Here is a 27,082-nt window from a genome sequence, read left to right on the forward strand (position 1 = left end):
GTCTCTTCTCTCCAGCAACGTTGAGTTCCCAGCCAAACTTCAGCCATGAAGATTCTCTACCTGCTCTTTGCTGTCTTTTTCCTGGTGCTGCAAAGCTCTCCAGGTAAGATCTTAATGAAATGAGTGGGGGATTATAAAAGGAGCTGAAAAAAAAACATGAAATCACATAAAATCATCATCGATAAAGTTAGCAGGTGACAAAAATTAAGGGACAGGTCACTCATACAGAGGGATTTGGACCACTTGATAAGCTGGGAACAAGTTAACATCATACAGCTAATTCTAAATGTATGGATCTAGGAACAAAGAAGGTTGGCCACAGTTATAGGATGAGGGTCTCCATTTTGGGAAGCAGTGACTCTGAAAAAAGTTTTGGGGATTGTGGATGGATAATCAGGTGAAAATTGCTAAAAGGGTTAATATATATCAAGTCAATAAAGGTATTTTGTGATCTAATGATTGGAAGTTGAAGCTAAACAAATTCAGACTTGAAATCAAATGTAAATTGTTAACAGTGAAAGTAATTAACCATTGGAACAATTTACCAATGTATTCTCCATCACTGACAGTTTTTAAATCAAGAAGGATTGTTGTTGTTTTTCCCCTAAAAGATATACTCTAAGAAATATTTTGAGGAAGTCCCTTCTGACTAGATGATAACAAAAGTACTTCAGTACCAGGCAAATTGGTTGAAACTATAGTAAAGAACAGAATTATCAGACACATAGATGAACATGATGAGCTGAGGAAGAGTCAACATGTTTTTTGCAAAGGGAAATCATGCCTCACTTAGTTACTAGAATTTTTGGAGGGGGTCAACAAACATGTGGACAAGGGTGATCTAGTGTAATTAGACTTTCAGAAAGCCTTTGACAAGGTCCCACACCAAAGGCTCTGAAGCAAAATAAGCATTCATGGGCACTTTAGAAATGTAGATAGATTCCACCTCCCCCACCCTTCCCTTAATGAGGAGCCCGTAATCTCTCCCTCCCCCAGATGTACAGAACTTCTTACCTCCCACATTGAACTGGGCACATTGGCATTAAGAGGAAATAGAGGTGGAGGTAAGAGGGAGGTGGGAAGTGGGAAATGCTCAAGTCCTGTCTGATGAGGCAGGGAGGGCATGATACTTGGGGAGGTGGGAGTCAGGGGCTCGTCTCATCCATGAGTGGAGGACTCAGGTGGGTTTTGAGGTCATGGGTGTCAGCTGGAAATCAGGTAACCAAGGACTTCTCTTCACTGCTGAACAGGGTGATGAGATAGCAAGTATGAAAAGTTGGGATTGGGTTGGAGGTAATAGTTGCCTATATAAAAAAAAGCCCCAAATATCGGGACTCTTGCTATAAAATAGGAGAGTCTATGCAACTAATCGTCTCCTGAGAGCTTTTCCCCTGGTTCGTCACTAGATGAATATCAGGAATATCACCTTGTAGTGGGGAGGGATAGCTCAGTGGTTTGAGCATTGGTGTGCTTAAACCCAGGTTTGTGAGTTTAATCCTTTAGGGGGCCATTTAGGGATCTGGGGCAAAAATCTGTCTGGGGATTGGTCCTGCTTTGAGCAAGGGGTTGGACTAGATGATCTCCTGAGGTCTCTCTTTAACATTTGTGATAAACTGCTTAATGGATAAATTATCTTATGTTTATCCATTTAGTTAATTACCAGTGAGGTTTAGGTAAACAGAAGGTTACATCAAAAGCCTATTGTTCACCCAGGACTGTATGGTCAAGTGGCTGCTAGAAAACTCAATACAAGACCTTTGGGTCTTGATCCTGTCATCTCAGATCTGCTTAAGCTTCATCAGGGGAAATTTGAGTCATAAGATTGAGATTCCAGTCCTAAAATGGAACATCCTGATTATGATTTTGGACATTGGACTATAATCTATGGACTAAATTCTAAATAAACTCTTTGCAACTACAAAGCTCACCAGCTCTGCTATGAATCTGAATTTCAAGATTTTACTCATGTCTGTATGTATACTGATCTTTTAACCAATACTCTCTCTCGCTCTCTTTTGTTTTATAATCAATTTTAGTTTAGTTAAGAAGAATTGGCTGTAGCTTGTATATGGGTAAGATCTGGAATATTTATTCACCTGGGAGGTAATGTATCCAATCCTTTGGGATTGGTAGAACTTTTTATATGATGAATAAGATTTTCAGTAATCCTCATCATATTTGACTTGGGTGTCTGGGTGGAGGCCTGAGGCTGGGTTACTTTAAGGGAACTGTGTTGTTGGCTTCTGGGTAACCAGGAAGGTAATAAAGAAGCTGTTTTATGCTGGTTTGGTAAATCTAAGTATTGGAATTTCCACCAGCTTTGGGGATTGTCTGCCCCATTCTTTGCAGTTCACCCTAATTGAGTGACTTCAGTTGGCTCCCCTGGGACTCTGGTCACATCATCCTTGAGTGCTCCTTTAGCATCTCGATTGGCCAATGGCCCCATTGGTTATTTAACAGGCTTCCTGCTTTCGATGTACTTTAAAAAAAAATTGCTATTACCTTTTAAGTCTTTGGCTAGCTGTCCTTCAAATTCTTTTTTGGACTTCCTAGTTATATTTTTACACTTCATTTGCCAGAGTTTATGATCCTTTCTATTGTCCTCACTAGGATTTAACTTCCACTTTTTAAAGGATGCTTTTTTGCCTTTCACTGCTTCTTTTACTTTTAGCCATGGTGGCACTTTTTTGGTTCTGTTACTATGTTTTTTTAATTTGGGGTATACATTTAAGTTGAGCCTCTATTATGGTGTCTTTAAAAAGTTTCCACGCAGCTTGCAGAGATTTCACTGTTGGCGCTGTACCTTTTAATTTCTGTTTAACTAACTTCCTCATTTTTGTGTAGTCCACCTTTCTGAAATTAAATGCTAATGTGATGGACTGCTGGTGTTTTCCCTGCCAGCCGATGTTAAATTTACTTATATTATGGTCACTATTATCGAACAGTTCCGCTATATTCACCTCTTGGACCAGATCCTGTGCTCCACTTAGGACTAAATCAAGAATTGCCTCTCCACTTGTGGGTTCCAGGACTAGCTGTTCCAAGATGCAGTCATTTAAGGTGTCAAGAAACTTTATCTCTGCATCCCGTCCTTAGGTGATATTTAGCCAATGAATATGGGGATAGTTGAAATCCCCCATTGTTATTGAGTTTTTTATTTTAATAGTCTAATCTCCCTGAGCATTTCACAGTCACTATCACCATCCTGGTCAGGTGGTCAGTAATATATCCCTACTGCTATATTCTTATTATTCGAGCATAGAATTGCTATCCATAGAGATTCTGTGGTACAGTTTGGTTCATTTAAGCTTTTTACTTCATTTGATTCTACGCTTTCTTTCACATATAGTGTCACTCGCCTACCAGCAGGACCTTGGTAATAAAAACTACCTCAAACTGCACACCCTGGTTACAGAAACCTCATTATAGCTTTCAAATTTCGATATAGTTCCTTAAACTTTTATTGACAACCTTTATACCTCCCTTTTCCTATTAAAACATTTATGCATTATCCTGCCTTATCAAGTAAGAGCTGGATCTACTGTATCTCTATTATGGATTTCTTGTTATAAAGTACATAATCTGGAAGAAAAAAGATAAAGGAGGAAGCCATTTCCCATTTTAACAAGAGTGTGTGGTCAGCTTAGCTAGCAACTGTTGCTGTTTCTTAGTCTAAGCCTACCATGAAAATCAGAAGCAGCCTCTGTAATTTGACATGTTTTAAAGGTTTAGGCCTAAATTATGCCAAGGATTCTGGCCTATTCATGGATGCATATGACATTATTAATAGTATTTCATTCCATATTTTCTTTTAAATAAATGACATCTCACAAGTCCCTCTCTTCTGTAATTTACACTTTGAATATACCTGGTAAATACCTACAGCCTGGTTCAAAGTCCATTGCAGTCAATGGACAATGTCCTTTTGACTGGACTAAATCCTCTGGAGAAATTCAAACACATTACATTTATCGTATGCTGCTCAGCCACAAGTATATCATTCTATTAAAAAAAAGAAAGAAAGTCAGGTGTGCCTGGCAAGGTTAGTTCTCTCCAAACCCACAGGGGAAAAGATCTCAGGAGAACACTGTATCTGCATAGACACACCAATTTTGCCTGGGTAACCAGCAAACAGCCTTGCTTTGCCAAAGTGATCAGTTTTGGCCATGAAACCCTTCTGCCACATGGCGTAGGCAGCAAAAAAAGGCCAGGTTCAATATCTAGGAGGTCCTCCTACCAATATGAAACAGTACTGGACCAAGCCTCTACCCAACAATCTAGGAAAAATAACCACCCCTGGGTGCCTCAAAGAGGCACTACTTCCCCAATTACAACCGCTAAGTCTATCTATAACCAAAAAAATACCCCCACAATCTTTTATTACAAAAGAAAACACAGCCAGTAATTTATGAAAACATTGCAACAAGGATTTGAAAGTATGCAACCAATAAGTAAAACAGACATCCCACATTATCTTAATCAGTGTCCCTTTTCTCAATTTCCCACCATGTGGTATGAAAGTCCATGGAAGGAATGTCTACTGAACATGCCACTCCCCTTTTCCCTCCACTGCACCACACTCACCGTTTGTTGTCACAGAGCAGCAATGGCCCAAAGACCAGGCGTGTTTTTGGGTGGGTTTGTCTCCTGCTCCTGAGGGGAGATGGTGGGTGAGTGATGTCTCCACCTCTGCTCATCTCTGTCTCTGTCTCTGCAGTTACCATCACTCCCTTCTTTCTCCACAACTTGCATTCTGAGGTTCCACCATTTAGCCCAATTCTCAGTGTTTTCACTGGGTAGTGGAAAACCTCCCTACAGCTGTCTCTTCCACATTGTCTTTTCACCAAAATGCTCTCTCCATATCACATCTAAGATCCAGTCCCCTTAGATGAGCTTATCAGCAAGTTCAGGTCTAGTGATCACTGAGGAAAAATCAGGACTCTCAAACGAGGCTACTCAGCTCTCTCTTTAAACACTGGGGGGAGTTAAATAGCCTCTAAACTCCTTAAAATAACCCAGATTCCCCAGGATGAAAAACCTTTCTCTAATCCTCTCTTGGATTTGACTCACTGCACTACTTAGCAAGTGATGTTCAAGTTAGAGTAACCTCCTCAATTAGGGATTCTTCCCTATCCTCGCACAATAAGGATAAAAACATTTCATTACTCTTGCACTCAAAAAGAATTTTTTATTAAAGCTAATGTTAAAATTACATAATACACAGGTTAAGGAAAGAATGTCTGTCCATCTGGGTATAGTGCTTAAATTGTCCCAAAGTACAAAGGTTGGTTTAAAAGTCATACAATACATATAGTACCTAATCAGCAATAACCCAAATTTAGATTAATAAAAGTAATGATACAGTTTAGTTATTAGCATACTCAAGTGAATTTTAACCCAAAACAGCCAAAATTGATCAGTTTGGAAACATACGCCTGTCTGCTGATCCCCTAGGCAGAGTGGTTGCATTTATCCACATACAGTCTGCTCCTGATATCTTTTCCACCGGTTTGTCACTAGGTGTCAGGGCAGAGATTGTTCAGACCCAGCTGGTCTGGGTGAAAACTTACATTGGTGTACAATGCAGGGGTAATGAAATGTTGTTATCCTTAGTGAATAATAAAAGGGCAGCAGCACTGTTTTTAGCATGCCCTAGTTGAAGGGGTCACCCTAAAAGCAACCTCACCCACTAAGCAGGGGGTAGCGATACCAATGTTGAGTCAAAGTCAGATGGTCTTAGGAACAGCTGTTTTTGTGTGGTAGTATGGATGTTCTAGATATGAATTGATCCTTTTCTCCTCAGTGTTTAAAGAGGGAGCTGATCAGATTCAGTTCAGAGTCCTTATTTCTGCTTAGTGATTATTACAGATGAAATTGCTGATGAGCAGATCTAGAAATTGAGCCTTAGCTATACTAAAGTGATAGTGTTGTAGTGAGAGACATGGCAGAGGTTACAGTAGCAGTGAGGGTCCCTCAGTGAGATAACTAACAGCTGAAATCACAAAGAACTGAGGGAAGTCGTGGACCCTTAGAACGCAGCAGTAAACAGTGGTTGAGATAACAGTGGCAGTGAGTAGCAAGCAGCAGCAGAGACAGAAGCCAACCACAAAGACATTATTTGACCCCTCCCTCCCTTTAGGGGGAACCCAGGTGAACTCACCCCTGAATTCTAGGACTCCTCTGACTTTGGATAACTTCACTGTGAGTGCGGGTGCAGTGGAAGGAAAGTTAAATGGCATGTTAGGGGAATATTCATCCGTCAGACTTTCACACTGCCAGGGGGGAAACTGAGGCAAAGGATACTACCCAGCAAACTGTAGGTCGGGTGATTATTTATTATTTGCATACTTCTGAATATTTGTTGTCGTGTTTTCCCAAATAAATGCTGTGTTCCCTCTCCTTTTAATAAAAGAGTTCTTTTGTTATACATCGACTCGTCTCTTGAGGTATAAAGTATGCACCAGAGATAGCCAGAACGCTTTTGTAGTCATCTTTGTGACTGTCTTCAGGAAAGTCAAAAGATTTAAGCATATGTTCTGCCTGGTTTCCCACAGCATAAATTAAAGAACATACCTATATAACTTTAGTTTCCTTATGGCATTTTGTAGCCATTTGAAATCTTGCAAAATACTGTTTCCAGTCTGTCCATTGTGAAGGTTTATCAAAGCTGAAGTTCTCTGCCGGCATGTTTATGAGATACTGCAACCTTTGTTGCTTTTTTCTTTCCTGTCCGGCCCCTTTGTTGTTTTGTTCCTTCTGTTTCTGTTCTCCTCTGGCACCACTAATTTACTTCTGATACCATGCCCTGTAGTTCTTGTAAACAGTAGGTTGAAGGGCTGCTACTAGCAGGTCAGGCTTCTGTACCAGATATGGACTGGCCACAGAGCTTCCTTCTCAGAGAGATACAAGCCAGATGTGTTCACTGTAAGATCCTTTAATAGTCTGCCAGGTATGGTGGAGGTTAGCTTAAATAAGGTGATACACAGCACCACCTAGAGGCTGAATGGAATAATACAGTTTAGGATGCCAAGTCTCACTAATAGGGAAAAAAAAACAGTAAATGGGAAATGCTCCTTATGCTAAAATAGCAATTATTATTTACCCTGATTTGCTGAAGTATAATGAAGGTTCATTATTTGTACAGAATTCATCCAAGCTCACAGCTCCCTATTGCAATGTCACTGGGGTAGGGTGACCAGATGAGGGGAAGAAAATATCGGGACACATGGGGGTGGGTTCTACATTGTTTACATTGTCTACATTGTTTAGAATAGAGAAAGCAACAAGGAAGATTCAAAGGAAAATCCCCAGGACATTGTGCAGGCTGTGTTTCACCTCAGAATCAGTCTGCAGCAACTCTGAGAACAAAATGGCTGCTCTCGGTAGATAGGCAGTGTGTTGTTGATAAATTGTATATTCGATTGCTTGACCACACTTTGGTTTGTTATGAAATATACTTGAGTCCAAATAACCAATGTCAGTCAGGTTTATTAATAAGGTACAGAAAAAAGGTTCTTTACAAACCAGTCTCTGAAGAGTCGTCCCATGCAATCATGTTATATTCACCTTATGCAGGTGTGCTCCACCAAAGTTAAGCCTCTAAAGCCAGCCTACTTTACCTGTAAAAGGTAACATATACGTCATTGGAAAGTAGATTCAACCAATTAGCTTTTATTTCATTTGCTTTGGTACCATGGTGTACCCCTTAGCTTTGTTCTGAGCCAACCATGCATTCCAGGTCATGATGCACCTTTATCTTTGTTTTGGGTACATGCATTCCAGGTACTAAGGTGCATGAAGACACCTCCTAGGTCTTTACCACAATAAATAGGTTTGTGAGGGCAACACCCTTTCTGTTACTATAAGGAAACAATTATATGTCCTGATACTGACTGTTTTCCAATCTGCTTAAGCCAAAGCTTACCTTAGGTAATGGAAGGTCTTGGGATGCTTAGAATAAGTGAACGAACGTACAGACAGATTTATGCTATATAACTGCTATATTTTAATGTGTTCTTAATGTTTAATAGATATGTATGTTAGCTAGTGTATCTTAGATAATAGTGTTTAGAACTTTAAATTGTAGAACACAAAAAAGAAAAGTCTAAGAGTTTTGAGCTTAATTACACCTCAGAGGTGTGTGTATGTGTGCATGCAAGGTCATCCATCCTCCACTGCATCTTGAACATCATGCTAGTTGTCACCTGTGTCCTCCCCAGCCTGGCCTGGTGCAGCTACTCCTCCACCCTAGGGTCCCCTTCAGATGGACACCCAGAGATATTTGCTTTGGATGGTGGGGGACAGATCCAACGGGGGGGGGCAGATGGAGCCCCACACTGCGAGTCCCAGCCTATGGTGCTCAATCCCTAATGTGGGGTTGGGAAAGGTAGCTGGCTCCTCGGTGTGCGGGACCCCAGTGGGGGCTTTACAGGGGAGCCTGTTGATGGAGGAGAATGCTGCTGTAAGGAGTTCATACCAAAGGGACGACACACTGATGTTCTGCCTAGGGTGGCCGACTGTCTTGAGCAACCTTTGTATGTGGTATAAATTCAGCTCACTCCTGGGCTGTGGCCACTGTTCAGATGTTAATGACAGCACAGCTCACATCTAGTTTAAAATATTCTAACCTACCTACCCTAAAGGGTGAAGAGATGGACATTCGAGCCACATTCTCACAAGGATCAGCCTTTCTGGCATCCCTATGTAACCCTTCTGCCCATCAAAGCTGGCAGCAACAAGGGCCGGGTTCAGTATCTAGGGGTTCCGTTTCAATAACACAATGCAAAGCCGGCTCAAGCCCCCACCCAGTGACCTGGGACAATTACATACCACCCCCCCGGGCACCTCTAGGAGGCAATACTTCCCCTCTCGCAAGCACAGAGTCTGAGTGTAGTAAAAGCCTTTTAATAAAGGAGGGAAACAATGTGGCATTATGTGGAGAAACACCACAAACAGGATTCATAACAAAAACCAGGAGCAAAAGACCCACCCCCAAATAAGTTTGGCAGTGTCCTTTTCCCCTTAGGGTCTTAAGTCCAGCAACCCAATAGTCACCCCACCTACAGTTTCTGTCCTTGGTCAGTGCAGCCCCAGAATTCAGAAGTTCATCTGCAGAGTTTACCTCCCAGCCTGAGTGGAAGGGTGGAGACGCATGGGGGTACCTTACATGTCCCATTGCTCAGGTCAACAGGCAACTGCCACTCCTCTCCAGGGGGTTCTGCTGCAGTCTTCACCACCACTCATGCCTCTCCACCAGCCATCCTGCTAGCTGCTCACCAATATACCATCAGCACCCACCTCTTAACACAGCTCTAATTGATTCCAGCTGTTAGTAGGGAGCCTGAGTGCTGGCACACTCAGAACCACTAGCCCAAGTATTGTTTAAAGTAATGCCTTGACTTTGATTTCAGCTTTACAGCATGTAACAAGACTCCTAACAGAGTCAAAATTAGCTCAGCTATTATACTGTGGGAAAATAAAAGGTCAAAGTGGTATTTCAGACCTTCAGAAACAGCCTACACATACTCATCACCAGCATATCTCTCTATTCATTGGACTTTGGAACCCATGTCTCTTGCCTAGCAAGAGCTACTTAGCTGAGGGCGAGTCCTTCCGTCATAAAATGCCAAATACAGTTCTACTGTCCTTGATTCATATACCCAGGATAACAACACTTTATTACTCCTGCCCCAATAACAAAGAGACTGGGGGTCCCACAGCAGCCAAGTGACCATTTGGGCAAGCAGTCCCATCATGCTAGGCAGGGTGGGTGTGCCCATGCAAACGAGATCAGCCCCAGAAATCCTTTTCCACAGCTCACCACCAGATGTCAGGGTGGAACTCATTCTGACTCTGCTTACATCTATAACTGGAAATTGGCCATAAAGAAATTATTCCTGAGAGCTGAATCTTCACAAGAACATCTTCACAGAGTCACAGACCATCGGGTGTGTGACCGGAAGTGCCTTGTTCAAACCTTTCTCTTTTTAAAAGTTGTAGCCATCCAACACTGTGTTGAGCCAGTTCAGTCCTGCTCAGCCAATCAGCATTTATGATGCTGCCTGGTACACATCTACCCCTATATAACGCTGTCCTCGGGAGCCAAAAAATCTTACCGCGTTATAGGTGAAACTGCGTTATATCAAACTTGCTTTGATCTGCCGGAGTGCGCAGCCCCACCCCCGGAGCACTGCTTTACCGCGTTATATCCAAATTCGTGTTATATCGGGTCGCGTTTTATTGGGGTAGAGGTGTATATCACTGTTAGGAGGCAGAACGGATCAAAACAGCAGCCATGAAGGGAAGTTGGTGATGCAGGCAGCTACCTGCTTTCCATCCCTAAAAGGCATGGGGAGGTGACAGACACTTATGCTCACATCTGTGATGCTCAACTCTGCAGCCAGTGAGCCAACATACCTGTCTGTTTAACCTCACTCTGTTCTCTTCTAAGGGGTGGCCGTTGAATTCATACTGAATCACGGCCGTTTCTGACTTATTCAAGCTGCCGCGAAATGGTGCGCGGGAAGATAATTGGGCTGATTTGGCTGAGTCTGAGTGAAGGGGAAATGCCCGTCATGCTACAATCACAACTCTTATTTACACTGCTCTGTGAATGAAAATTCGACTCTTTCTCTTTCTGCGGGATTCACCCAGGGTGCCAGAGACACCTTGTAATGTACACATTTGGGAGGTAATTGTTACCATAATGCCTGTCAACCCTCCTCCCTCCCCCATCCCCCATCACACTATACTGATCGGATGCTGCAGTTGAAGGAGCTATTGCTGTGCAAAACAAAAGTCGGTTTAGGATTCCAGATGGGAGACATTACAGTGTGAGCAGAAATATTTATTATTCTCCTTTTTTATCCCAGCTGTTGTTTCATTAACTGGTCATGGTCAATGGTGATTATTACGCCACTCTGGGGTCCTTTAGAGTCAAATCCTATTTTCACCTGTTATTATTAAGGTTTGTGCTTAGAGGTGATTCCCTGTTACTGCTGCGTGTTCCTGTTTCCTGAATTCCACACCCAACCCTATTCCCGGTTCCCACTCCATCCCAGTCTGCTCCTAGCTCCAGCCTCACCCCTGCCTTCATTCCTAGTTCCCACCGTGCTCCCACTCCATGCTGATCCTTGCCTCACCTCCGGTTCCTGCCCTTATGCCTCTATTCCAACTATTGGTTACTACTTCTAGCTCTGATTTCTGACTGACTCTGGCTTGATCCTTGGCTCAAGCATTTGATCCCAGCTCGAACCCTCAGCTTTCACCCCTGGCTCTGGTAATCAGTAGTTGTTTCTGGTTATGACCCTCCACTTCATTCCCTAAGTTGGATGCCTGACTTCTCTGACCTCTATGCCAGACCACCTATGTCCCAGGACCTAACAGCTTGCTCAGACCACTTCCCTTGGGGAGGGCCCTGCCGAGTGGAACCAGCAGAGCTCACCTTTCCTTCCCAAAAGGAACTGGAAAACCCGAGTAGGTAGCCTGCCTCCAGGTGGTCTTCCAGGCAGCGCAGGTCCATCTTACCAAGTTGACTGCAGAGAATCAGGTGCTATGCCTGCAGGCTCTTCAACTCCACACACAGCATGCTGGCCCCCGGATCCCACCTGCTGCAGTGCCCCTGGAGCAGGGACTTGTGACTTGATACCAGTCAGCTCTATGTTCTTGGGGAACCAGAGTGTAGTATCCAGCCTGACTCATGAAAGACACCTCCCCACTCCCAGCCTCTGCTTAAACCAAAACCCATCAGAGGAAAAGACTTGCAGAGAGCAATGAAGGGCGGATGGGAGAGACACCTAGACCCCTCCTGACAAGTGTGACAAGATTAAGACATCTCCATTAACATACAGAATGAAGAACAGAGACAACTCCCCTAGCCTCATCTGCATGAAAGATGGGACAGGGAGACATCTCAATTTGCATACAGAATAGAGAACAGAAAACTGCACTGAACTCTGGGACCAGAAAAAGCAGGGAAGCACTGCATCATGGGAATCTCTGCTCCAGATGCTAATGAACCTACACCTGCACACACCCAGCTCAGCAGTTATCAGACCAATTCTAGTAGTGAATCCTTGATTGATATCCAAAATACTGAAGCAGCCTAGTTGCATTGTGAGCTCCCTGGAAGAAAACACCACCCATAGCCAAGAGTGATCAGCTCCTATTGTCTAGCCTAAAGAAAACCCTTAAGTCATCGGTTTACCTATAAACAAATCTAGTGTTCTCTCTTGAACCATTGTATTTTCGCTACAAAAATCCCTACTCACCCTCCAGCAAGTGTTCTGATGCTTAGATCCAAACTATGCATAAGTTCCACTGGGACTCCATCTTCTCCTGATTGATCATGCTGGGGGCTCTGCCTGTCTCCAGCACTCAGGACCCTGAGCTACCACCATCATCTGGGAACCCTGACCCGTTCAAGCCTCATGGAGTGGGTGAGATCACCCTCTTTCTCTCTCTCTCTGTTTTCCTTTCTACCTTAGGTATTAACCTTTAATAATGTATGTTATGTTGGTTAAGCCAATAGTTATCACTGTTATTCAATAAATAACTTGTATGGTTAAGTTGGTTGCTTCTCTCTCTCTTGCTGAATTTTACTCTTCTGTGTTTTTAGCTTCCCCCATTTACTTTACAGCAACGCTTCTTTTACCTAAGCTAAAGATCCCTGCAGCGCCGAAAATACTGTGGGGTTTGCTCATCAAGTAGGTTACTACCAGTGCAATTGTGTTGTGAGATTGGGGATAGGGACGTGCTGAATCTGGGACGCATAAGGGTAACAGCTTGAAAGTGCTGCTTGACCCAGTCCACGGAGCCCAGGGGCATATAAGGGGGGGCAGCTTGAAAGTGCTGCTTCATCCAGGCCAGTGAGTCCAGAGACATATAAGGAGTCAGCTTGAAAGTGCTGAGTGACCCGGTCCGCTCAGACTTGCTCTGTTAATGTATGTGTGGGTGTGTTCATCCGGCTCTGGGCCTGGAGGAACCCAGCCCTAGGGAACCTAGGTCCTGCAGGATAGCTCCACTGGGAGAGGACTTGCAGAATGGAGAAGTAGAGCGCCATATGAAAACACACGTGACACAAGCAGTACATGATAAAATTACAGAAACCCCCTCTCCCCCCAGGAGAGTAACCCGAATAAATGAGCATACCCCAAAGTAACAGGCAAATCTGGGAACAGACTCCATTACCAGAACGTTTCAGTGGGCGCCACGAGACATTCCGCTGGTTTACAAATCAGTGTTGCCTCCAGTTCCTACTGCAGCTGCAAGTGCACTCTTTATTGAGCTGACTGAACGAACTGAGAATCAGTGGTGTGAGCGGCATGAAGAAAGAAGGGGTGGTTCCAGTTGCCTGGCCTGTGCTTACCGCACCCTGTTCGCACATGACAAGCACAGACAGATAGATTCTGCCTACCAGCAACTTACTCCCAAAGAAAAAGACAGTCAGTGATATCCCAATCTATGCTTCATTTGCAGCCACTTGGGCCATTCCATCTCCACCTGCCTGGCCTGAAGCCTGGCCCTAGAGATTCCAGAGAACAAGTTGACACAAGTCTTGGTCCAAGCTGGGCATGAAAGCCAGGCACAACCCCGAGCCCCAAACCCTAATCCTGACCAGGACATGCCCCAGATCCTGCCAGGTCGTGCCACAGCTACAAGTACCCAGTAGGCCAAGGATCCTGAGCCAGGCTGAGCCAGCCTCAGTAACTCCCTCATTCTGGCACCACAGATAACTTTATGGACGAGAGCAGCCCAGATCCTACTGGTCCCCTTCCAGTCCAAGTCCGTCTCCGACCAGGTCTGGAGTCACTGAAACACTCCCCTTGGAGACTACAATCCAGGGGCACTTAGGGATACTGCAATTTAATGGGATACACTTCCCACATTTTCTCCTGATTCTGGGCATCTCCTGGCTAACTCATCATGACCCCCCTCAGTGACTGGCAGGAGTCATGGGTCTGTTTTCCCTCAAAGTTCTAATTTCATGACTGAACAATGAGACCATCCTTCCTTCCCAAGCTTTACAGAAAAGGAAAGCAGAGTGATCCTGGCAATTGCTACCTGAGAAGCAAATTCTATCCCCGTAGATCAAATTGTAAAAGGGGGGGTGACACTTCTAGAGAGTGGATAAAGGAACTATGAGTCAGCGCACCACTTGGGTTTGGAAAGAACAATCCTTGCCAGACACACCTGACCGGTTATAACCTTAGGGGCTCAGCAGCATGCAATAGATGTAATGTGTTTCAATTCCAAGGCATTTACTGCAGCATCTCATGAAAGTCTCCCCTGAAAGGGGCAAATTCCACCTCCCTCACTCACTCAAGTTTTCCTGTTGACACTGTGATGCTGGCAAACCAGACGCCAGCTCATGCCAAGGTCCCTGTGTCTCAACTGAACACTAACAAATACATACCTAGAACCAGTTTGGCTCACCTGTGTTAGTATTGTTAAAATATGCATTAGGATTATAGAGGTGTGACTGCTTTTAAATTGCTGCATGTATTAATCTCACTTATAACATCTGTATACCATATTGTAAGGTAACATTTAAGCATTTGCACTGTAAACCTCTGGAACTGTGTATATCACCAGAAAGGAGAGAAACATTAATGTATGTAAAATTCTGGCTACCTACAGAAGCTGTTAGGTGCTTCCCCACCAGGAAGGCCCATTGAAACCAAACCAGCTGTTGTGGAACATCAAAGAACAAAGACTTTGATAATTGCTTTCTCTCCTCCCGCACTTCCCTATGAAGAGGAGACATGCAAATAGACTCATCCCTTCAGCTTGAGGGAAGGGAATAAAAATCCCTAGCAAGAAGAAATGGTATCTCTATGCTGCTTGGGTTCTGTAAGGGCCAGATTTCTAGGTACATGCAAGGGATCTCCAGCTGCTGGATTAGCCCAAAGGGATATACAGAATTTACTTACAAAAACTTCTATTACCATTTGACTGTGTACCTTTGTGTGTTGCGTACCTGCTTTAACCTTATAAATAATTCTCTTATTTCTTTTTCTTAGTTAATAAATCTTTAGCTAGTTTATTACAGGATTATCTACAATTATTGTCTTTCATGTGAGATCTAAGGTGCAATTGACCTGGGGTAAGTCACAGGTCCTTTGGGACTGAGAGTAACCTGAACATTGTTGTGATTTTTGGTGTAAGGGACCATCTACCACAAAGGCAAGCTTGCCTAGTTGGCAAGATAGATCGGAGTATACCCAAGGGGACTGTCTGTGACTCCATGGTTAGGCTGTTATAGTGCTTAAGGAGTTTATACTTAACACTCGGTTGGTGAAATCTAAGACTAGGACTCACACCCAAATTGGGATTTATGCCATACTGATTAACAGTCTACCCTGAGGTTGGTATTCATGGTCTTGAGCCACTCCAGATAGCCTGACACACACCACCATGTGGAGATCTGGTTTTAGCTCTGATGACTATGGCTGGCTTTGGGAGAACTGGAGTATGTGACTGTCACATTTAGAGATGGGCTAACTGCTCCTAATGGTATAAGAAACACACCCGTGCACAAAAATAAGAGAGGCCTCCTGCCTTCTGTTCCCTACCCCTGCTCCTCACCAAAATCTCACCAGGGCCCTTTTCAGAGCCTCCCTGAGGTTGGAACCAACCTTGGCTGAAGTTTGAGAAGTTGTTTTAATTACTCACTGACTCCCCACTCACATCTCCAGCCCATCATGGAGGTGGTCGGGGTCTAAACATTCTCCCTGTCCCTTCCCAACCTCTTGTCCCATAGTCCCCACCCAACAGAGCCCTCTTTGCCAACAGGCCATGCTTCCACCTCACCTTGTGCTCTGATCTTGAGGTCAGGCCAGCTGCCCCCTTTCATTACCTCCTCTCCCTCAGGAGGTAGTGAACAACCATCATGGGGCACATTTAAAGCTAGATATTCAATAGCTGCTAATGGCCCGAAGATCAGGGCGGGGCCGGACCTGTGTGAAATGAGACCCCCAGATACTTGTGCATGGGCTAGCCAGACATGGAAACAGAGGACTGCTGGAAATGCTGCCCACATGGAGGAAGATCTAGCAGTGACTGAGTGCTTAGGCCTCCCAACCCTGACAGCTGGAGAGCCTCAAACATAAACAGAGGGACCATAGGGCCTGGCTGCCAAAACTCCCAGGGAGCCAGTACCAGGGTCTGCCTTGTGGGGTTTTTACCCCACTCACAGATGTCACCGAGCTCAATGAACTCTCACTGAGATTCAGCCTAAATGTTCCCTGTCTTAATTATTCTCAGTAGACCCCATTTATTTCAGGCTGAAAATAATTGCTCTCCCTGCTTGGTGCTTACATCCTCTAAATAGCTGTAGGCTTTTAGCATTGTCCCACCCTTCTTTAGGGGTTGACTTGTCAAGCAATACATGTACAGACTCTGTTTTAAATTCCAGTTAAACCTTCTCCAGCACCCTGGTAATTTTTTATTAAACTCTGAGCTCCCTCCAGTTTGTGACTAGGAGTCAGGTAAGGAGGGTTCAGAACTCAACTCAACTCAATATTCCCAATGGAGGGACACCAGAGCCATGTGGAGGGGACTGTGACATGACACTACTGAGAACTATAAGGCCAGGACACAACAGGTACTACAGAAGAGTTTAAAACTCTTTGTTTAGTTTTTTTTATTATTAATAACAACTATTTTATTCAAATGACTTTGAACTAGTTAAGAGAAAAACTTTCCTTGTTAAAGATTCAAGAACCCCACCCTTCAGTTCTGGTTTGAGGAACCCAGAAGACATTTCTGTGGGGTTTCCAAAGAACCTTCTAGCAAAAGAGGGAAGACCAGACTTGGTTTTCCTGATACTTCTAAGGTAAATAACAAGGAGAAAAAAACAAAGCAGATTAAAACAAAACAAAACAAAACTTCATAAAACATAAATCCCTTCTGGTCTCTTGATACCTTATAAAAAGGCAGAAAAGAGCAGAGGCCCAGTGCTATTTTCCCCTTTCAAATTAATCTGCAATAACCTGGGTTCAATACTGTCAGTGCATTAGAGTATTAGGAAATAGCTGATCTGCTCAATCAATCACTTTATGTTGTTATAAAAAAGATTAGCCACATCCTGCTACTAAAGGATGAAGGCACCTGTTCCTGAGAAGCTATTGGTAACTTTAGTCTGTGAGGGGGGTCTGGACAGACCTCTAAGATAGTGGGAGGAGGAATAGGCCACCAACCGCCCTCGGAAAGTCAGCAGAGCGATGGGCCATCTCCTCAAGATGCTCCAGGGGAGGGTAGGAGGTGGTCGGGTCTTCCCTCAAGAGCAGAGCACAAAGCAAGGAGAAAACATAGGGGTGTTGGGAGAGAGGGTTCCACCATCAGAAACCTATGGGAGATGAGGTTTTATGGGACACAAGGAGAATATTTAGACTGCCTGTCTCCCTTAGGAATAGACCTATGGGTAAGTAAGATGGATGGCTGCCAGTGGGTAAGTGAATCTTCCTTAAGCTTCAGCCAAGGTTCACTCCCACTTGCAGTTGGCTCCGAAAAGAGGTCAAGGTGGGGTTTGTTGGCAGCAGAAGGGGAAGAGGAGGCATTCTTTATTTTTTTATGAAGGAAGGTGTTTCTTTTATCTCAATCATCCCCACCTGTGAAACCCACATATTCCAGCCTTTCCCAAAGCCAGGTGTGGTCATCAGTGTAACAGCCATGTGCCAATTAAGGGAAGATCTTTGAGTTCCAGTCAGCAGCTGGATGGGACCAGATGGATCATTGTCATCTATGGGGAAACAGCGGTGTATTGAAAACTGTATTAAAATTGTAGAGCTATCACTTTAAATGTTCAGGGTTTTGTTTTGGTCCTGCTTTCAAGCTAGAGGGCTCTATAGGGAGCATGTGTTCTGGGCTTAGTAGAGTCAGCCAGCCATCTTCGAGAAATCTGGGATGAGTTGTGTTTCTCTGTTTTAGGGAGCAGCTTGCTTTGTCCCTCTGTTTTTGCATTTTTATGTATTCTTGTTCTGAATTCTAAGATAAAGGTCTGTTACCTTCTTGCAGTTCAATTATGTCTTTTGGCAATATAAAAAGAAATACATGCACAATCTAAAACAACAGCAACATCCATATAATACATTAAAATGTCATTCAGAATGTTATAAAATCTCTCTTATTCAGCACTACACTAAACGAGCAAAAATTGCCACTGATGTCATTATGACGAGGACTTTGAAAAAAATAAAAATATTACCATTTGAGATAGTGACAAAATAGTTTTGTGTACGAGAGGTAAAATCCAGTGTGCACTTTGGAATTCTACAGTCCAAAAGATAACGAGGTAGATCTTCCAGTGCTCCAGATTTCCATGGGCAACAACAAAGTTGTGAAGAAATTTTCCATAGCTTTTCTTTAAATCTATAAAAGCAACATACAGTGTGTACCCTTAACCACAATATCTTTATAAATCATATAGGACAAAATAAAGCCATTATTAATTGTGGTTCTACCAGCCATCTTCCTGCAAGAGTATTGCTGTTTTTATCTAACGTCTCTGTGCGTATGGCAAGACCATGACAGGGAAAGAAGAGGAGTGAGGTGGCCAGCCATGGGGACGTGCCCTCTCCTTGTGTCTGCTCTGGGCAGTGCCCCTTGTCCTTTCTTTGTGGAGAAAGTGGCAGGTGAGAAGACCAGCACCTTCCAACAGCAGAGAGACAGTTGAAATAGAGGGCACTGACTGGGGGATAAGAGGGGCAGCTCACTGCCCTGTCAGAGCTCCTCATTGCCCTGTTGATGTCCTCATCTGCATGGATGGTCATTCTTGGTCCCCTTCCTTCATCTTTTTGTATCTGGTGCCTGCAAATGAGTAGAAATGGGGTGGGGAGAGGAAGGTGATGACTGGAGGGAGATTCCCAAGGGGGTTCTGAAGCTTTTGTGGGGGTTGTATTTTGTAAGGTTCTGGGCCCTAGTTAGAATGAATCACTCAGGGAACGTTGAGGTGTCAAATGCCTCTATAGACCCCTTAGAAGCTTTCTTACATTTTCCTGGCTGCAGTTTAAGCCCAATCACTTCTTGTTTTCTCCTTCCTGAGAGAATGAGACAAATCCTGAGAGGGGATTAGCACCTGCAAATGCCATTGGCCTCCACATGTTTGATGCATTAACATTTTATGTCTCTATTTTAGATGGTTATTGTTAAGGCTGATGCTTGTTATGGAGGGAAAACAAAGGGGAAATTCATTGTTTTCTCCCATCACTAACTGAAAAATTCCTCAGTTTAGATTTACTGAACGAAACCAAACCTATGCATTCCTGGCAAACAGTATTTGCAATGTTATTCACTTTATTTCTCATTTTTAAAAGGATTTTGACCTCTTTGTAATGGGTTTTGATGCATGAAATTAGGAAAATTCCCTAAATACATGTAAATATTTATAAATATTGTACAAAATAAATTCACAAACACACATACTCCCTACTGCCAATGGCTTCCCAGATAGAGCTGTGTTCTGGAATTCCTCTCTGCAGTAGGTCCCTCATTTAAATTCAATGGGAGTCTTTCCATTGGCTTCAAGGCTCTTTCAACCAGGAAATACATGTTTTCCAGGTATAACTTGTGTATTGTAACTTCCTGAAGGCAGGGACTTGTCTTTTGCATTTCCCAGAAATCCCCCTTGAACTTTTATGGTGCTGTACAAATAATAATTATTATAACAAAGAGATTGCAGCATACATGTTATTAATGTGATTTACATCAAAATGAGATTTCAACAGATCACAATTCCCAGCACCCTATAAATAGAGAGACTCTCTGTCTCTTGTCTAGCTTTGTGTCTCTTCTCTCTCCTGACACTGAGTTCCCAGCCAAACTTCAACTATGAAGATTCTCTACCTTCTCTTTGCTGTCCTCTTCTTGGTGCTGCAAAGCACTCCAGGTAAGTTCTTAATGAAATTAGAGGTGATTATAAAAGTTAATTATTCAGGGCTTTAATGTCCCTTTTGTTAAGTAATATCTCCTGCCCCTACAAGAGTCTAAGCTGTTTGGGAATAGAACCCAGATTGTTAATATGGCAGACCTACATCTCAATGTTTTAGCTACACTGTGTCACAGAAATAATTTTCCATATCTGTGCTTGGCTTCATTACTAGAAATGCTATTGTGCGGGGCTGGAACAGTTGCTGCAGAAATGACAATGTATCTGTATTATTATTCTTTATTATTGAATTAGCACCTAGAAGCCCCATTCCCACAATGGGACTCCATTGTGTCAGTTTCTGTTCTACAGTACAACAGAGATACACTCCCTGCATCAAAGAATTTACAATTCAAATATAAGATGAGTGAGAAAACAGAGACAGATAGGTGGAGCACAAGGAAGCAATGAGACAATACTGTTTAGGTCTTGGGTTGATATCTGTGCAGAGTGGATACATTAATCAAAGCACAACTAATCTACTTTAAAATATTCTAATCTAAATATTCTAAAATATTCTAATCTAAATATTCTAAAGGGTAAGGAGGTGAATATTTCCATTCTCAAAAGGATTGGCACGTCTGGCATGTCCAAACCTGGCAATTGGTCAAGAAGAATCTATTCCCAAGGGCTGCCTGCACAGGGTCTCACAGACTGAAAAAGGACTGAAAAAGACTTGTTCATACTCTTCTGTTTCTAAACGTTGCAGCAACCTAGCCCAGTGCTGATACTGCATGATACTTCACTGTTAGGAGTAAGAAAGAGTCAAAACCACTGCAGCGGCCATTAAGGGAAGTTAACGATGAAGATAGCTACCTGCTTTTCTATCCCTTAAAGGTGTGGGGCTGTGAAGGACACCCATGCTCAGTGCTAGGGTTCTGCAGTGTGCAGCCAGGGAGCCCGAGCATCTGCTTAATTCTCTCATTCTGTTCTCTTCTGAGGGGCAGCCATTGTATGTGCACATATTACAGCCATTAAAGATAAAGTACAACAGTGTATATGAAGATAATTGGGCTGACATGCAGGGCCGGCTCCAGGCACCAGCCGAGCAAGCTCGTGCTTGGGGCGGCAGATTCCAAGGGGCGGCATTCCATCTAATCCTTTTTTGTTTTGTTTTGTTTTGCGTTTCACCGCTTTGGCCGCCCCTGCAGGTTTTTTCTTTTTGGTTTGCTGCTCCCGCCGCCCTGTAGGGGGCGGAGGAGGGGAGCGCCCTGCAGCAAGCCCGGCAGGGCAGCCTGCGTCCTTCCCTCCCAGCCAACCGGAGCTGCGCGGAGCCCTCCCGGCAGGCGGCGCAGCGGGAGGGGCCGTGTGGCAAGCACCCCGCTTAAGGAAGCCCTGGCCGTCCCCCTTCTCTCTCTCCCGCCCCCGCTAGTTGGGGTGTGCACTCCGCTGCCCGGGGTCTGCAGGGCCGGGAGTCCCTCTGCACCCACGCTCCCGCCGCCCCACAGGTATTTTGTTTTTGTTTTTGTTTTTTCTCTCCTTTGCCGCTCCGGCCGGCTGGCCAGTTTGTTCCCCCCCTTGCTGCTCCGGCCAGGGGCAGGTTTGTTTTCCTCCTCCCCTCCCCCCACCTCTTTGCTGCCCGGGCTGGCCGGGTGTTTTTTGCTTGGGGTGGCAAAAAAGCCAGAGCTGGCCCTGCTGACATGGCTGGGTCTCAATGAAAGGAAAATTCCCGTCTTGCTGCAGTCACAGCTCTTGTTTACCCTGCTGTGTGAATGAAAATCAAGATCCTTTCTCTTTGTGCAGGATTCACCCAGAATTGTTCCAGGCGATGTATACAAAATGGGGGTCGATGCTACTATAGGTGTCCCTTCGGAACTTATTCCATTGGACGCTGCTGTGGTCGGTTATTTTGCTGTAGGAGGGTAAGTGCAGGATTCCAGAAGGGTAAAATGTCTCTGTGATTATAAATAGTTGTTTCTCTTCTTTATATGTCCAAACTGTTGTTTAATTCCCTTGGAGGCTTTGCACATACTGCACAGCACAGCGGCAGGGGGGCAAAGGAGGCCTCTGTGCTGCCCTGATTCTGGACTGTCTGGGGGCAAGATTGGCCCTAGCATATGGTTAGCCAAGCATATACTAGAACAACTTGATTGACTTGTACTTACAGCTGCCTTACCCAGGCTGCCTATGGTCAGTTCCCAGCTTGGAGCATCCATAGTGCTTGGATGCTGACACCTGATAACACCCAACATTATCTCCAGCACCACAGGTGTGTCTGGAGGCTGGGAGGGGTTGCCACATACATGACGACTGAATCTATGACAAACCAATTAGAAAATTAGTGTCTTGTTGGCTTCTAATCAAGGCTTATACTTTTAAATGTTTCAGGATTTTTATATGTCACTTTCCTAGTGTCTGACGGAAGGATCCTATTTTCAATTACTAGCTGAGGACAAAAACAATGAGGAATCCTTGTGGCACCTTAGAGACTAACAAATTTACTTAGGCATAAGCTTTCGTGGGCTAAAACCCACTTCATCAGATGCATGGAGTGGAAAATACAGTAGAGAGGTATAAATACACAGCATGTGAAAAGATGGGAGTTGCCTTACCAAGTGTGTGTGGTGGGGGGATCATAGAATCATAGAATATCAGAGTTGGAAGGGACCTCAAGAGGTCATCTAGTCCAACCCCCTGCTCAAAGCAGGACCAATTCCCAGCTAAATCATCACAGCCAGGGCTTTGTCAAGCCGGGCCTTAAAAACCTCCAAGGAAGGAGACTCCACCACTTCCCTAGGTAACGCATTCCAGTGTTTCACCACCTTCCTAGTGAAATAGTTTTTCCTGATATCCAACCTGGACTTTCCCCACTGCAACTTGAGACCATTGCTCCTTGTTCTGTCATCTGCCACCACTGATTACAGCTGAGCTCCATCCTCTTTGGAACCCCCCTTCAGGTAGTTGAAGGCTGCTATCAAATCCCCCCTCATTCTTCTCTTCTGGAGACTAAACAATCCCAGTTACCTCAGCCTCTCCTCATAAGTCATGTGCTCCAGACCCCTAATCATTTTTGTTGCCCTCCGCTGGACTCTTTCCAATTTTTCCACATCCTTCTTGTAGTGTGGGGCCCAAAACTGGACACAGTACTCCAGATGAGGCCTCACCAATGTCGAATAAAGGGGAACGATCACATTCCTCGATCTGCTGGCAATGCCCCTACTTATACAGCCCAAAATGCCGTTAGCCTTCTTGGCAACAAGGGCACACTGTTGACTCATATCCAGCTTCTCGTCCACTGTGACCCCCAGGTCCTTTTCTGCATGGGTCAGTGCTAACGAGCCAATTCAATTAAGGTGGAAGTGGGCTATTCTCAACAGTTGACGAGAAGGGGTGGAAATCACTTTTGTAGTGCTAAGGAGGCCAATGAAATCAAGGTGGCCCATTTTAAACAGTCAACAAGGTGTGAGTATCAGCAGGGGGAAATTAATTTTTTGTAGTGACCCATCCACTCCCAGTCTTTATTCAGGCCTAATTTGATGGTGTCCAGTTCGCAAACGAATTCCAATTCTGCAGTTTCTCGTTGGAGTCTGAGGACAGATTCAGTAATAGCATTTTCTTGGTAGCACTCAAAATAAGGACAGCCCCCAGTCTGTTTCCATAATAATTCCATCTTCTTGCATATTTGTCCATTTCTGGAAAAGTCTCCTCTTTAAGGGAAACATCCATACTCACTACAGGACCAATGGGATTATATTGCTTGGAGTGTTTGAGCAAAATGCATTCAGCCACATCTACTGTTTAATATGTTTTACACAAGTTCAGTTCCCCCCTGGGAAATGGCCTCGGTCAAAAACAGGGATTCTTTGATTTGTAGTCAAGCAATCATAACAACTGTTGACGTCTAACAAAGCCTTCTGGATATGAAAGGCTTGTTGTCCTCAGTCTGAGGGGAGCTGGTAGGACCTACTGTGAGTCTCTCTGGAAAGAAGAACATGTAAAAGCATGAGGGCAGATCAACCCAAGGGGAAATGGCTTAAAAATGAAGCTTGCAAAAGTAGCCTATAATGTATGTAATGGACTTACACTTCTGTAAGGCATGTGACTTGGTACCACATGACATTTTGATTTTAAAAAATGCAATGATATAACGTTAACATGGCACATATTAAGTACATTACAATTTGGCTAACTGATAGATTTCAATATGTAATTATAAATGGGGAATCATCATTGAGCAAGTGGGGTCCTGCAGGGATTGGTTCTTGGCCCTATGTTATTTAACATTTTTATCAGTGATGTGGAAGAAAACATAAAATCATCACTTGTAAAGTTGGCAGATGACACAAAAATTGGGGGAGTGGTAAATAATGAACAGGTCACTACTAAAGACAGATCTGGATCGCTTGGTAAGCTTGATGCAAGCACACAATATGCGTTTTAATACAGCTAAATATAAATGTATACATCTAGGAACAAAGAATGTAGGTCATACTTGCAGGATGGGGGACTCTATCCTGGGAAGCAGTGACTCTGAAAAAGATTTGAGGGAAGTGGTGGATAATCAGCTGAACATGAACTACCAGTGCCACTGCTGTGGCCAAAAGGGTAATGTGAGCTGGGGATACATAAGCAGGGAAATATCACATAGGAATAGAGAGATTATTTTACCTCTGTATGTGCCACAGGTGTGGCTTCTGCTGGAATACTGTGTCCAGTTCTGGTAACCACAATTCAAGAAGGATGTTTATAACTGGAGAGGGTTCAGAGAAGAGCCATGAGAATGATTAAAAGATTAAAAACAATGCCTTATACTGATAGATTTGAGGCACTCAATCTAGTGATCTTAACAAAGAGACGGTTAAGGGATGACTTGATGACAGTGTATAAATGTGACATTTTGCGGGATTATCCAAGGTGCCTAAGGTCAATCACCATCACCTGCTTACAGAGTGGAAGCACCTTATGTGTGCCCCCCAGGGGAACTCCTGCCCAACGACCAGTAGTTTGCAACACACGTGAACTGCTCTGGGCTCTGCAAGCCCTGCCCTTTCCCAATGCAGGCTAGCAATTTACATACCGCACTTTGTTCTACTCGAGTGCCCATTCCCCGGGCCTCTAGACACCTGCAATGTACACCAATCTGCTGCAGTGCACCCCAGTTCACCACCCCCTTTGCACCAGGCATTTAGATGTGTTTATAGGAAAACCAAATTGAAGTTAATCTAACAGAGCTTGAGATATAGATTTAAATACAAGGAAGTATAAAGGTTTGGAAACATAAAGTTACAGCTAAAAGGAAAACATAAAGCACAATCTATAGCCTGTAGTTATTAACAAGGTACTTTCCTGTTTAATAATGTATTTCTCACCCAATGGTTAGTCCTTACAGCTCTTGACCAGTTCAGAAAGCTGGGATCCACCTTTGATGAGAGGAGGATGTAACAGAACTCTCAGCTTCCACAAAGGGGGGTATGTGTGTAACACATACTACCCAGTGGGTGAGAGATGCATGTCATCAGAAGCGCTCACTCTTCAATGCAATTCAATAAGTAACAGTCCACTTTGAGGAATGATGCTACTTTCAATCCTTATGGTAGCTCAGTACATACTCTGAGCCTTTGCATTTCTCCTTTTAGAATTCCAGGGCCATTACAAACCTTGGTGACTTGAATGTTAACATTGCTCAGAATTTATTTTGAATGGTTTGAACATGAAGGCTCCTACAATAAAATGAACTTGGCCACACTGCAAATCTGCAGCAGTTCCTGTCCCTGTTCTTCTTTTTACCTGCTGCATGTACCATAAACTATACAGGCTGCCCAGCATGATGAAATTAATGTTATAACATAGCCAGGTCCCAGAGAAGCAGTAGGGAGAGTCACTGTAACACCAGAGAGGCAGCTTGAAGGCAGGGGAAATGAAGCTGGACTCTCCATGCTAGCAACTGTGGTGCTGCTCTTTCAGCTGGTTCACCGAGCATACTCAGAGAACCTTGCAACCAGGAGGCATGGCTGCGAGTATGAAACTGCCACCAGAATATGATCAGGCTTTAGGCTTACTTGAACTGGGAGGCAGACTTCGAATTTCCAGGCATTCTTTAAGAATAACTTATTGAGCATGTAATTATGTGTTTGTTAGTTTAGTTTTAGATATGGCAAAAGTGTGATTGATAAAAAAATTGTACCTGGATGTGTCATATTGTTGTACCCTCTATGTATTTGAGGTTTTATTCTTCTCTATGTAATAGAATTAGTCAAAAATTTTAATATTCACAATTTTGATTAAATCCCTCAATGTAGTTTCAAATTTCAAGATTTTTTTATTCATTTTGATGAACATTTCAATGAAAACTTTGCGTCATATTTCCTGCAGTTCTAATATTTAATTTCTAGCGGGGGAGGTTCTTCCTTGTTTTTATGTCCACTCTTTCTTTCTTTCTTTCTTTCTTTCTTTCTAGCTGGAGTAAAGGGAGGGAAGAGCCACATTCAGAAGTCTGGTATATTTAACTGATACACCAGATAAGCAGCCAGATCACATGTTTAGATATATATGACTATCTTCACTATAACTCTGTAGCAGAATGTATGAATTCCCAGCTTTGGAGTTAAACTGAAATTCCTGCTCTATCTTTCATTTGAAATGTAATGTTATTTTGTCCCTGTTTTAATGGAGATAAAGATAGAGTCTGAGAGTTTCTTTCCTTTTCGCAGTTCCGAAAGTGAGTGATGGCGGCAGAGATTGCCAATGCAGGATCTCTGGGAATCTGGCAGATGACACCTTGCTTCTAAAATCCTTGGATCCTTTTCATCTGGGTGGTAAAGAATCTCACAAGTTGGAAAAAAAATCCATAAGGAAGCCTTGTGTCACTCACAATAACTTGTTATTCTCCTTTTAATAAAAGTAATTGGTTGCGGTGGCATATTGCTGAAACATGATTGTGAGTGTTTTGATTGTGAGCGGCAATTTTGCTATTTCTTTTCCATAAAGATCCCTTTCTTCTTTCTTTTTAAAATTATAAATAAATAAAATAAAAGGCCACTATAGTGTGTTAAACCCACACCCACAGGAGCTTTGAGAGAACAGGGGAGCAGAGAGAGGGCTGAGGTGCCATGGAGCACCAAAGTGGGCGTTACACACCGTGCAGCCAAGCTGTGACTGAAACCAACTCCTCTCACAACAACACAAACCAAATGGATTTGTAAAAGATGTAAGGAACAG

The 27,082-nt window shown here is 43.6% G+C and overlaps 1 long non-coding RNA gene across 1 annotated transcript; it reads left to right on the forward strand.

Moving 5' to 3' along the window:
* On the forward strand, positions 1-26,787 carry LOC117875401. The gene is made up of 3 exons (XR_004645266.1): positions 1-103; positions 21,668-21,786; positions 26,575-26,787. It is a non-coding gene; the product is annotated as an uncharacterized LOC117875401 (long non-coding RNA).
* Positions 26,788-27,082: the final 295 nt, after the last annotated feature.

The sequence above is a fragment of the Trachemys scripta genome, chromosome 3, assembly GCF_013100865.1.
Source record: "Trachemys scripta elegans isolate TJP31775 chromosome 3, CAS_Tse_1.0, whole genome shotgun sequence".
NCBI classification, from domain to species: Eukaryota; Metazoa; Chordata; order Testudines; family Emydidae; genus Trachemys; species Trachemys scripta.